This window comes from Arachis duranensis, chromosome 3 (assembly GCF_000817695.3).
Source record: "Arachis duranensis cultivar V14167 chromosome 3, aradu.V14167.gnm2.J7QH, whole genome shotgun sequence".
Classification (NCBI taxonomy): Eukaryota; Viridiplantae; Streptophyta; class Magnoliopsida; order Fabales; family Fabaceae; genus Arachis; species Arachis duranensis.
In genome coordinates, this window is record NC_029774.3 from 17,272,634 (window position 1) to 17,284,232 (window position 11,599).

Here is an 11,599-nt window from a genome sequence, read left to right on the forward strand (position 1 = left end):
TATAGAAATAAGAGACAGAAAAGGGACAGAGAACTAGGTAGCTGATCACTTGTCCCGGATAGAACCAGTAGTTGGGGCGTCCCTCCCCTCTACTGAGATCTTTGAGACGTTTCAGATGAGTAACTCTTTGCCATTCAAGAAGAACCATGGTTTGCAGATATTGCAAACTATAAAGCTGTGAGGTTCATACCCCAGGAGTACAGCAGGGTGCAAAGAAAAAAATTAATTTCAGATGCCAAGTACTACCTATGGGATGAGCCATATCTCTTTAAGAGATGTGCAGACGGAATGACCCGCAGATGTGTACCTAGAGAGGAAGCACAAAGGATCCTATGGCATTGCCATGGATCACAGTATGGGGGACATTTCGGAAGTGAGCGAACAGCCACTAAAGTCCTCTAATGCGGCTTCTACTGGCCTACTCTCTATAGGGATGCCTAAGAGTTTGTGCGTAACTGTGACAGTTGCCAAAGAGCTGGTAACTTGCCTCATGGTTACGCCATGTCTCAACAAGGGATCTTAGAGATTGAATTGTTTGATGTATCGGGTATTGACTTCATGGGTCCCTTCCCACCATCATACTCAAACACTTATATTCTGGTGGCAGTAGACTATGTATCTAAATGGGTAGAAGCAATTACCACACCCAATAATGATACCAAAACCATGCTGAAATTCCTCCAGAAACACATCTTCAGCAGGTTTGGTGTTCCCAGAGTACTAATCAGTGATGGGGGCACTCATTTCTGCAATAAACAACTGTACTCTGCTATGGTCTGATATGAAATTAGCCACAAAGTAGCAACTCCGTATCATCCACAGACAAATGGGCAAGCTGAAGTCTCTAATAGAGAGCTAAAAAGAATCTTGGAACGGACTGTAATTGCCCGTAGAAAGGATTGGGCAAAGAGCTTGGATGATGCTCTGTGGGCATACAGAACAGCATTCAAGACTCCTATAGGAACCTCTCCATACCAACTTGTGTATGGCAAGGCCTGTCATCTACCCGTGGAACTGGAACATAAAGCTTATTGGGCAACCAGATTCCTAAACCTGGATGCTAAGTTAGCTGGTGAAAAAAGATTGCTCTAGCTAAATGAGCTAGAGGAGTTCAGACTCAGTGCCTTTGAAAATGCAAAAATTTATAAGGAAAAGGCAAAGAAGTGGCATGACAAAAAGTTGTCATCCAGAGTCTTTGAGCCAGAACAAAAAGTTCTGCTCTTCAACTCTAGGCTCAGACTATTCCCAGGAAAACTTAAATCCCGGTGGAGGGGTCCGTATGTGATTACAGGAGTGTCACCATATGGATATGTTGAGCTTTAAGATATTGATTCTAATAAAAAGTTCATTGTTAATGGACAGAGGATCAAATATTATCTTGAAAGCAATTTTGAGCAAGAATGCTCAAAACTGAGGCTTGAATGAAGCACAGTAAAGGTCCAGCTAAAGACAATAAAGAAGCGCTTGCTTGGAGACAACCCAGTCATTAGTAGGTTATATGTTTTGTTTTAGGTTGATCATCAAAATTGAAGGAATTCACAGAGTTACAGAAGGATTCAGTGCAAAAAAGCAGAGAAAAGGAGTTTGCTGGCAAGAAAACGCCAGTAAAGGGTACTCTGGGCGTTAAACGCCAGAATGGGCACCATTCTGGGCGTTTAACGCCAGAATTGCAGCATCCTGGGTGTTCAGCAAAACGCCTAGTGATGAAGGGGTTTCTGGCGTTTAACGCCAGCCAGGGTACCTGGTTGGGCATTAAACGCCCATAATAGCCACTATTTGGGCGTTAAACGCCAGAATGGTATCCATTTTGGCGTTTAACGCCAGAAAGGTAGGGGATTGAGATTTTGTTTTCCACTTCAAATTTTTTCAAACTTTCGTATTTTGATCCATCATTTTCTACATAAAGACATTACAAACTTTCATCATATCACCTTGAAATTTCAAAAATTAAACAATTATCTAAATCATTCTTCAAATCTCTTTCAAATCCTTTCCCAATCTTCTTAAAAAAAATCAAATATCTTCTCAAATTCTTTCTATATCTTCTCAAATCTCATTCAAAATTTTCGAAATCTCTCCCCCTCCCTTATAAATACACATTCGGCCATCCCCCCTCCCCACCATTCGAATTTGCTCTCCTCCTCTCTCTCCTCTTTCCTTTCTTTTGCTTGAGGGCAAGCAAACCTCTAAGTTTGGTGTGCTTTTCCGTAATCACTAAGCCAAGATTTATCAAGATCATGGCTCCTAAGGGAAAACAAACCAATTCAAAAGGCAAGAAAGAGAATAATCCAAAGAATCTTTGGAATCAAGAGAAGTTCTTAACCAAAGAACATGCAGACCATTACCACAAAATAATGGGTCTGAGGTCAGTGATCCCGGAAGTCAGATTCGATCTGAAAGAAGATGACTATCCGGAGATCCAAGAACAAATTCGAAACAGAGGATGGGAAGTTCTAACCAACCCTGAGACAAAGGTTGGAAGAAACATGGTTCAGGAATTCTACTCAAATCTGTGGCTGACAGATAAGCAGAGAATGACTGGAACTGCTTTTCATACCTACAGAACCATGGTCAGAGGGAGAATTATTTACTTCCATATGGACAAAATAAGAGAGGTCTTCAAATTGCCTCAACTACAAGATGATCCTGAATCCTTTAATAGGAGAATGGTGAGAGTAGATAAGGGGTTGGATCAAGTTCTAGAGGACATATGCCTCCCTGGAACTAAGTGGATGACCAATTCAAAAGGTGTCCCAAACCAACTCAAGAGTGGAGATCTCAAACCAGTTGCAAGAGGTTGGCTAGACTTCATTGGGCATTCTATTTTGCCCACTAGTAACCGTTCTGAGGTCACTATCAAGAGAGCAGTGATGATTCATTGCATTATGCTAGGAAAAGAAGTGGAGATTCATCATCTGATTGCTTGTGAGATTTATACAATTGCAAACAAGAACTCCACTAAAGCCAAACTGGCTTACCCAAGCTTAATCTCTTTACTATGTAAAGATGCTGGGGTGAGAATGGGAGTAGATGAATTCATTCCAATTGAACATCTAATCACCAAGAAGTCAATGGAAGGACAATTGCAAGATAATTCTATCAAAAGGAGGGCGCAGGAATTTCTCCCTGAACTTTCTGAATTTTTGACTACTGGGCCCGTCTAGAAGCATCTGTTGCCAAGCTGCAAGAAGCTATGAAACAAATTAAGGAAGAACAGTAGAATCAAAACTGCATGCTCTGCAAACTGCTAAAGGAACAAGAGAAGCAGGGGCGTGAGCTACAGGAGCTGAAGCGCCAGAAGCTCTCCCTTGAAGGGTCAAACACCCCACAAGTTGAGGGAGCATCCACTTCTCAAAATCAATGTTGTTGAGTCCTAACTCTGTGATAACCTCTATCATTAGGAATCAATTTTAGAGTCATTTAAATTTATGTTTTTAATTTTCTATTTTCTATTATTATTAGTCTTCTCTTATAATTATCTTTGAGTCTTGTTCTTATTTCATAATTAATAAAATTTAAGGTTCATGTCTTAAAAATATGAGTGTCCTATGAATCCATCACCTCTCTTAAATGAAAAATGCTTTAATCACAAAAGAACAAGAAGTACAGGATTTCGAATTCATCTCTGAAACTAGTTGAATTAGTTTGATGTGGTGACAATACTTTTTATTTTCTGAATGAATGCTTGAACAGTGCATATGTCTTTTGAATTTTTTGATTAAAGAATGTTAAACTTGTTGGCTCTTGAAAGAACGATGGAAAAGGAGAAATGTTATTGAGGATCTGAAAAATTATCAGATCGATTCTTGAAGTAAGAAAAAGCAGTGAATTAAAAAAAAAAGCAAGCAGAAAAAGCCAATAGCCCTTTTAAACAAAAAGGCAAGGGTAAAAATAAAAAAGTGATCCAAGGCAAAAAGAGTGTGCTTAAGAACCCTGGACACCTCTAATTGGGGACTCTAGCAAAGCTGAGTCACAATCTGAAAAGGTTTATCCAGTTATGTGTCTGTGGCATGTATGTATCCGGTGGTAATACTGGAAGACAGAGTGCTTTGGGCCACGGCCAAGACTCATAAAGTAGCTGTGTTCAAGAATCATCATACGTAACTAGGAGAATCAATAACGCTATCTGAATTCTGAGTTCCTATAGATGCCAATCATTCTAAACTGCAAAGGATAAAGTGAGATGCCAAAACTGTTTAGAGGCAAAAAGTTACTAGTCCCGCTCATCTAATTGGAGCTAAGTTTCATTGATATTTTGGAGTCTATAGTATGTTCTCTTCTTTTTATCCTATTTGATTTTCAGTTGCTTGGGGACAAGCAACAATTTAAGTTTGGTGTTGTGATGAGCGGATAATTTATACGCTTTTTGGCATTGTTTCTAGTATGTTTCTAGTATGTTTTAGTTAGTTTTTATTATAGTTTTATTAGTTTTTAGTTAAAATTCACTTTTCTGGACTTTACTATTAGCTTGTGTGTTTTTCTGTGACTTCAGGTATTTTCTGGCTGAAATTGAGGGACCTGAGCAAAAATCTGATTTAGAGGCTGAAAAGGACTGCAGATGCTGTTGGATTCTGACCTCCCTGCACTCGAAGTGAATTTTCTTGAGCTACAGAAGCCCAATTGGTACGCTCTCAATTGCGTTGGAAATTAGACATTCTGGGCTTTCCAGCAATGTATAATAGTTCATACTTTTTCTGAGATTTGATGGCCCAAACCGGCATTGCAAATCAGCTTCAGAATTTCCGGCGTTTAACGCCGGAACTGGCACAAAAGTTGGAGTTAAACGCCCAAACTGGCACAAAAGCTGGCGTTTAACTCCAGGAAAAGTCTCTACACATGAAAGCTTCAATGCTCAGCCCAAGCACACACCAAGTGGACCCCGGAAGTGGATTTTTACGTCATTTACTCATTTCTGTATATCTTAGGTTACTAGTTCACTATAAATAGGATCTTTTGACATTGTATCTGTACCTCATGACACAATACACGTTTCATATTGTACCTTCCACAGCATGAGTCTCTAAACCCCATGGTTGGGGGTGAGGAGCTATGCTGTGTCTTGATGGATTAATGCAATTACTACTGTTTTTCATTCAAACACGCTTGTTTCTATTATAAGATATCACTTGCTCCTCAACTTGATTAATGTGATGATCTGTGACACTCATCATCATTCTCACCTATGAACGTGTGCCTGACAACCACCTCCGTTCTACTTTAGATTGAGTGGATATATCTTGGAATCTTTAGCCAGAATCTTTGTGGTATAAGCTAGAATATATTGGCAGCTATTCTTGAGGATCCGGAAGGTCTAAACCTTATCTGTGGTATTCTGAGTAGGATTCAGGGATTGAATGACTGTGACGAGCTTCAAACTCGCGATTGTGAGCCGTTAGTGACAGACGCAAAAGAATCACTGGATTCTATTCCGACATGATCGAGAACCGACAGATGAATAGCCGTACTGTGACAGCGCGCGTTGAACATTTTCACTGAGAGGATGGGAGTAGCCATTGACAACAGTGAAACCCTACATACAGCTTGCCATGGAAGGAGCCTTGCGTGTATGAAGAAGAAGACAGTAGGAAAGCAGAGATTCAGAGGATAGAGCATCTCTAAAACCTCAACATGTTCTCCATTACTGCAAAACCAGTATTTATTTCATGTTCTTCTATTTTTCACAATTAAACCTGAGAATTATTGATATCCTGACTAAGAGTTACAAGATAACCATAGCTTGCTTCAAGCCGACAATCTCCATGGGATCGACCCTTACTCACGTAAGGTATTACTTGGACGACCCAGTGCACTTGCTGGTTAGTTGTGCGGAATTGCAAAAGTGTGATTGCAATTTCGTGCGCTAATAATCTGGTAGATTTGAATGAGTTGGGCAGCGCAAGCGACGCGGATGCGTGGGTCACGCGGTTGCGCGGAGAGTCCTTGAATGAGGTGACGCGGATGTGTCGGTCACGCGGACGCGTGGCATGATTTGCACTAGTGGCACAAGGGCAGCTTCGCGTTCGCACAACTCTCTGTGTGAAACATGTTTTGCCAAATTTTAGGGTGACGCGGTCGTGTGGTTGACGCGATCGCGTGAATGGCCTAATTATGAAAACGGCACGAACGCGTGGTGCACGCGTTCGCCCGGCAGGGCTTGTGCGGCTAGCACAGGTTCAGTCCAGCTCCAGCGCAACTCATTGCCATACACCCTTTTACGTCAAATTGTAGGGCCACGCGTTCGCGTGGTTGACGCAGACGCGTGGGGAGGCCATTTTACTAATGACGCGATTGCGTCATCCACGCGATCACGTGGGTCAAATGGTGCCAGGGGCACGCCTCCATCCACACTCCTGCGTAACTGTTTTTTTTCTTCAATGTTGCGAAGGCACTATGACGCGAGCGCGTCAACGACGCTGGCGCGTCGCATGCCTTAATCCCTTTTTTTTATATATGCAATATGCTATATGCGGATGAGATGCAAAATATAGGCATTAGTACTGAGAAGAGTTATTGACGAAGGAAATTAAGGAGATGGGAAGGAACGATCATACCATGGTGGGTTGTCTCCCACCTAACACTTTGCTTTAATGTCCTTAAGTTGGACGCTCCACTAGCTCAGTCGTCTGCTGTGGGTGGATCTTCCAAGAGGAAGATCTCCAGTTCCTGGTTTTTTGACATCTTTTTGCCATGGAATAACTTCAAGCGATGTCCATTGACTTTTATAAGTTTAGAGCTTGAAGGATGGCTCAAGTGAAAGACTCTGTATGGTTCCGCCCTCTCTACTCGATAGGGACCGTCCCATCTGGATCTCAGCTTGCCTGGCATGAGCTGCATTCTAGAGTTGTAAAGGAAGACTAAGTCCTCAGGTTAGAATTCTCTTCTCTTGATGTTCTTGTCATGCACAACTTTCACCTTCTCTTTATACAGCCTGGAGTTTTCATAAGCTTCTAGGCGAAGGTTCTTTAATTCTTGCAGTTGTAACTTTCGTTCAGCTTTGGCTCTCTCATAGTCCATGTTGCATTCCTTTACCGCCCAGAAGGCCTTGTGTTCTAACTCAACTGAGAGATGACAGGCCTTTCCATAAACTAAGCGGAAAGGACTCATCCCAATCGGTGTCTTGTATGCTGTCCGATATGCCCAAAGCGCATCTTGGAGCCTGGTGCTCCAGTCCTTTCTATGAGGCTTGACTATCTTTTGCAGTATGCGCTTTATCTCTCTGTTAGACACCTCTGCTTTCCCACTAGTGTGGGAGTGATAGGCTGTTGATACTTTATGAATTATCCCATGCCTCCTTAGTAAACCTGTTAGTCTCCTGTTACAAAAGTGAGTGCCTTGATCGCTCACGATTGCTCGTGGTGATCCAAAGCGACAAATAATATGGTTTCTAACAAAGGAAACAACAGTGTTAGCATCATCAGTACAGGTAGGAATTGCTTCCACCCATTTAGAAACATAATCTACAGCTAACAGTATATAAAGGTGGCCATTAGAATTTGGAAATGGACCCATGAAGTCAATTCCCCAAACATAAAAAATTTCACAAAAAAGCATAATTTGTTGAGGCATTTCATCCCTCTGGAATATATTACCAAATCTTTGGCACGGAGGACAAGATTTACAAAGGTCAGCAGAATCCTTAAAAAGAGTAGGCCACCAGAATCCACAGTCTAAAACTTTTCTAGTAGTTCGTTGAGGGCCAAAATGTCCTCCACTCTCAGATGAGTGGTAGGCCTCTAAAATGGACTGGAATTCTGATTGAGGTACACACCATCTAATTACCTGGTCAGCACCACACCTCCATAGATATAGATCATCCCATACATAGTATTTGGACTCGCTTTTTAGCTTGTCTCTCTGATGCTTAGTGAAATCGGGAGAAAAAGTGTGGCTAACTAGATAATTAGCTACAGGTGCATACCAAGGAACTGCATCAGATACTGCCTGTAAGCTATCAAATGGGAAATTATCATTGATAGGAATGGAGTCATCTGTAATGTGCTCAAGGCGACTCAAGTGGTCAACCACTAAATTTTGGTTACCACTCCTATCTTTAGTTTCCAGATCAAATTCTTGTAGCAGTAGCATCCAACATATTAGCCTTGGTTTAGACTCCTTTTTTGCTAATAAATATTTGAGAGCTGCATGGTCTGAGTACACTGCTACCTTAGTACCAAGTAAATAGGCTCGGAATTTATCCAGAGCAAAAACAATAACGAGAAGCTCCTTTTCAATAGTAGTGTAATTAGATTGAGCAGCATCTAATGTCTTAGATGCATAAGAAATTACAAAAGGATCGTTACCTTCATGTTGAGCTAGTGTTACTCCTACTACATGATTGGAGGTGTCACACATGATTTCAAATGGTTGGCTCCAGTCTGGTCCCCTCACAATCGAAGCTTGAGTTAGGGCGGTCTTCAGCTTATCAAACGCTTGTTTGCAATCCTCACTAAACTCGAACTCAATATCTTTTTGCAGTAGTCTGGATAAGGGTAGTGCTACCTTATTGAAGTCCTTAATGAATCTCCTGTAAAAACCTGCATGGCGAAGGAATGAACGGACTTCCGTCACAGAGGAGGGGTAAGGTAAACTAAAAATAACATCCACCTTTGTTGGGTCTACAGAGATACCAGTATCAGAAACAACATGTCCTAGAATAATACCTTATTTTACCATAAAATGACACTTTTCAAAATCTAAAACAAGGTTTGAACTAACACACCTGTCCAATACTCTAGATAAACTACCCAAGAAAATGTTAAATGAATCACCATATATGCTAAAGTCATCCATAAAAACTTCCATACATGTCTCAATGAGATCAGAGAAAAGACTCGTCATACACCTTTGGAAAGTAGCTGGTGCATTGCATAAGCCAAATGGAATTCTTTTATAAGCATAAGTCCCAAAAGGACATGTAAAAGTAGTCTTTTCCTGATCTTTAGAAGCTATATGGATTTGAAAATAACCTGTATAACCATCTAGAAAGCAGTAATGAGATTTACCTGACAGGCGATCAAGCATCTGATCAATGAATGGCAAGGGATAATGATCCTTGCGAGTGGCTTGGTTGAGACGCATGTAGTCAATGCAAACTCTCCATGCGTTCTGCACTCTAGTTGTCAGAAGTTCTCCTTGCTCATTCCTTATTGTTGTGACTCCAGACTTCTTGGACACCACTTGTACTGGACTGACCCATTCGCCATCTGAAATGGGGTAAATGATGTCTGCTTCAAGTAGTCTGGTTACTTCCTTCTTGACAACTTCTAAGATGGTGGGATTCAATCTTCTCTGAGGTTGACAGACAGGCTTTGCTCCTTCTTCTAAGAATATTCTATGTTCACAAACTTGAGGGCTGATGCCTACTATATCCGCCAAGCTCTATCCAATTGCTTTCTTATGCGTCCTCAATACACTAAGCAGTTGTTCTTCTTGTTGGGAAGTGAGCTCCCTTGCAATGATAACTGGAAACTTCTACTTGTCCTCAAGGTATGCATACTTGAGGTGCGGAGGAAGGGGCTTTAATTCCATTTTTCGCTCATGGTTTGGTTCTGGATTATCTGGGGCTGGTGAAAATAGTAATGAATCTTCAGTATGTTCAGAGGGTGTCCCCACACTTGGGTCTTGCTCCATGTGATTCTCTTCCATGTCTTCCTGGTGAGTTGCTGCTATGATTTCGTCAATGATGTCACATTGGAATATGGAGTGATCTTCTGGGGGGTGCTTCATAGCTTCATCCAGATTGAAGCTCACTGTTCTGCCATCTACCTCAAAGGAATAGGTTCCTGAAAGGGCATCCAGCTTGAATTTTGAAGTCTTCAAAAACGGTCTTCCAAGCAGGATTGAGGAAGGCCTTCCTGAGTCATTTTGGGGCATCTCCAAGATATAGAAGTCAATGGGAAACGTGAGCCCCTTAATGCTCACTAACACATCTTCAGCAATTCCAACCACTGTGATAATGCTTTTATCTGCTAAGACAAAACGAGTTGCCAACCTTTTTAAGGGAGGGAGCCTTAAAGCATTATATATAGACAAGGGCATAATACTCACACACGCTCCTAAATCACACATATGGTCAGAAAATATCACACCTCCAATGGTACAGTTAACCATGCATGGGCCTGGGTCACTACATTTTTTAGGTATATTTCCCATTAAAGCAGATATAGAACTACCTAAAGGAATAGTTTCTAATTCATTAATTTTATCTTTATGTATGCACAATTCTTTTAGAAACTTTGCATATTTAGGTACTTGGTGAATAACATCAAAAGGGGAACAGTTACCTCAACCTTTTTGAAGATCTCTACCATTTTGGGATCAAGTTCCATATGCTTTATGGATTTCTTAGCAAGGTGTGGAAATGGAATAGGAGTGGCGTCTTTTACAGCTTTAGCTTGCTGGGGTTCTGCATTCCTTGGTTGGGCTGCTTCTGCTTCAGCCATGCCTTGTGCTTCATCTTTTTCTTCAACATCCTCTACCTCAACTGTGTTCGCAGCTGGGGCATGTTCTAGCGGGCTTGGTTCCTTCGGATTCTTCTCTTGTAATGTGGTTTCAGACCTCAGGGTAATGGCGTTGATGCCACCCTTGGGGTTGGGTAATGGTTGAGAGGGGAGTCCACTGGAGCTCGAAGACTGGTTGTTGGAGTTATTCAGTGATCCAATCTGTGAGACAAGGGCCCGCAAGGTAGAGTTCAAACCTTTTAGAGTAGAAGTAAGGTTGTTTTCCATGGCCTGCTGTCTCTGATCAATAGATTGTAGTAACTCATCATTAGAAGATGAACATGGATAAGTGATCTGAGGGGTCTGCTGAGATGCTTGAGGCTGCCTGATGAGCGGATAATTTATACGCTTTTTGGCATTGTTTTTAGGTAGTTTTTAGTGAGTTTGAACTACTTTTAGGGATGTTTTCATTAGTTTTTATGTTAAATTCACATTTCTGGACTTTACTATGAGTTTGTGTGTTTTTCTGTGATTTCAGGTAAATTCTGGCTGAAATTGAGGGACTTGAGCAAAACTCTGAAGAAGGCTCACAAAAGGACTGCTGATGCTGTTGGAATCTGACCTCCCTGCACTCAAAATATATTTTCTGGAGCTACAGAACTCCAATTGGCGCGCTCTCAACGGCGTTGGAAAGTAGACATCCAGGGCTTTCCAGCAATATATAATAGTCCATACTTTATTCGGAGATTGACGACGTAACTTGGCGTTGAACGCCAAGTACATGCTGCTGTCTAGAGTTAAACGCCAGAAAAACGTCATGATCCGGAGTTGAACGCCCAAAACACGTCAAAACTTGGAGTTCAACTCCAAGAGAAGCCTCAGCTCGTGGATTAATCAAGCTCAGCCCAAGCATACACCAAGTGGGCCCCGGAAGTGGATTTATGCATCAATTACTTACTCATGTAAACCCTAGGAGCTAGTTTATTATAAATAGAACATTTATCTATTGTATGAGACATCTTTGATCACTTTAGGTCTTTGATCATTCGGTCTTGTGACCACAAGGGGGCTGGCCATTCGGCCATGCCTGAACCTTTTACTTATGTATTTTCAACGGTGGAGTTTCTGCACACCATAGATTAAGGGTGTGGAGCTCTGCT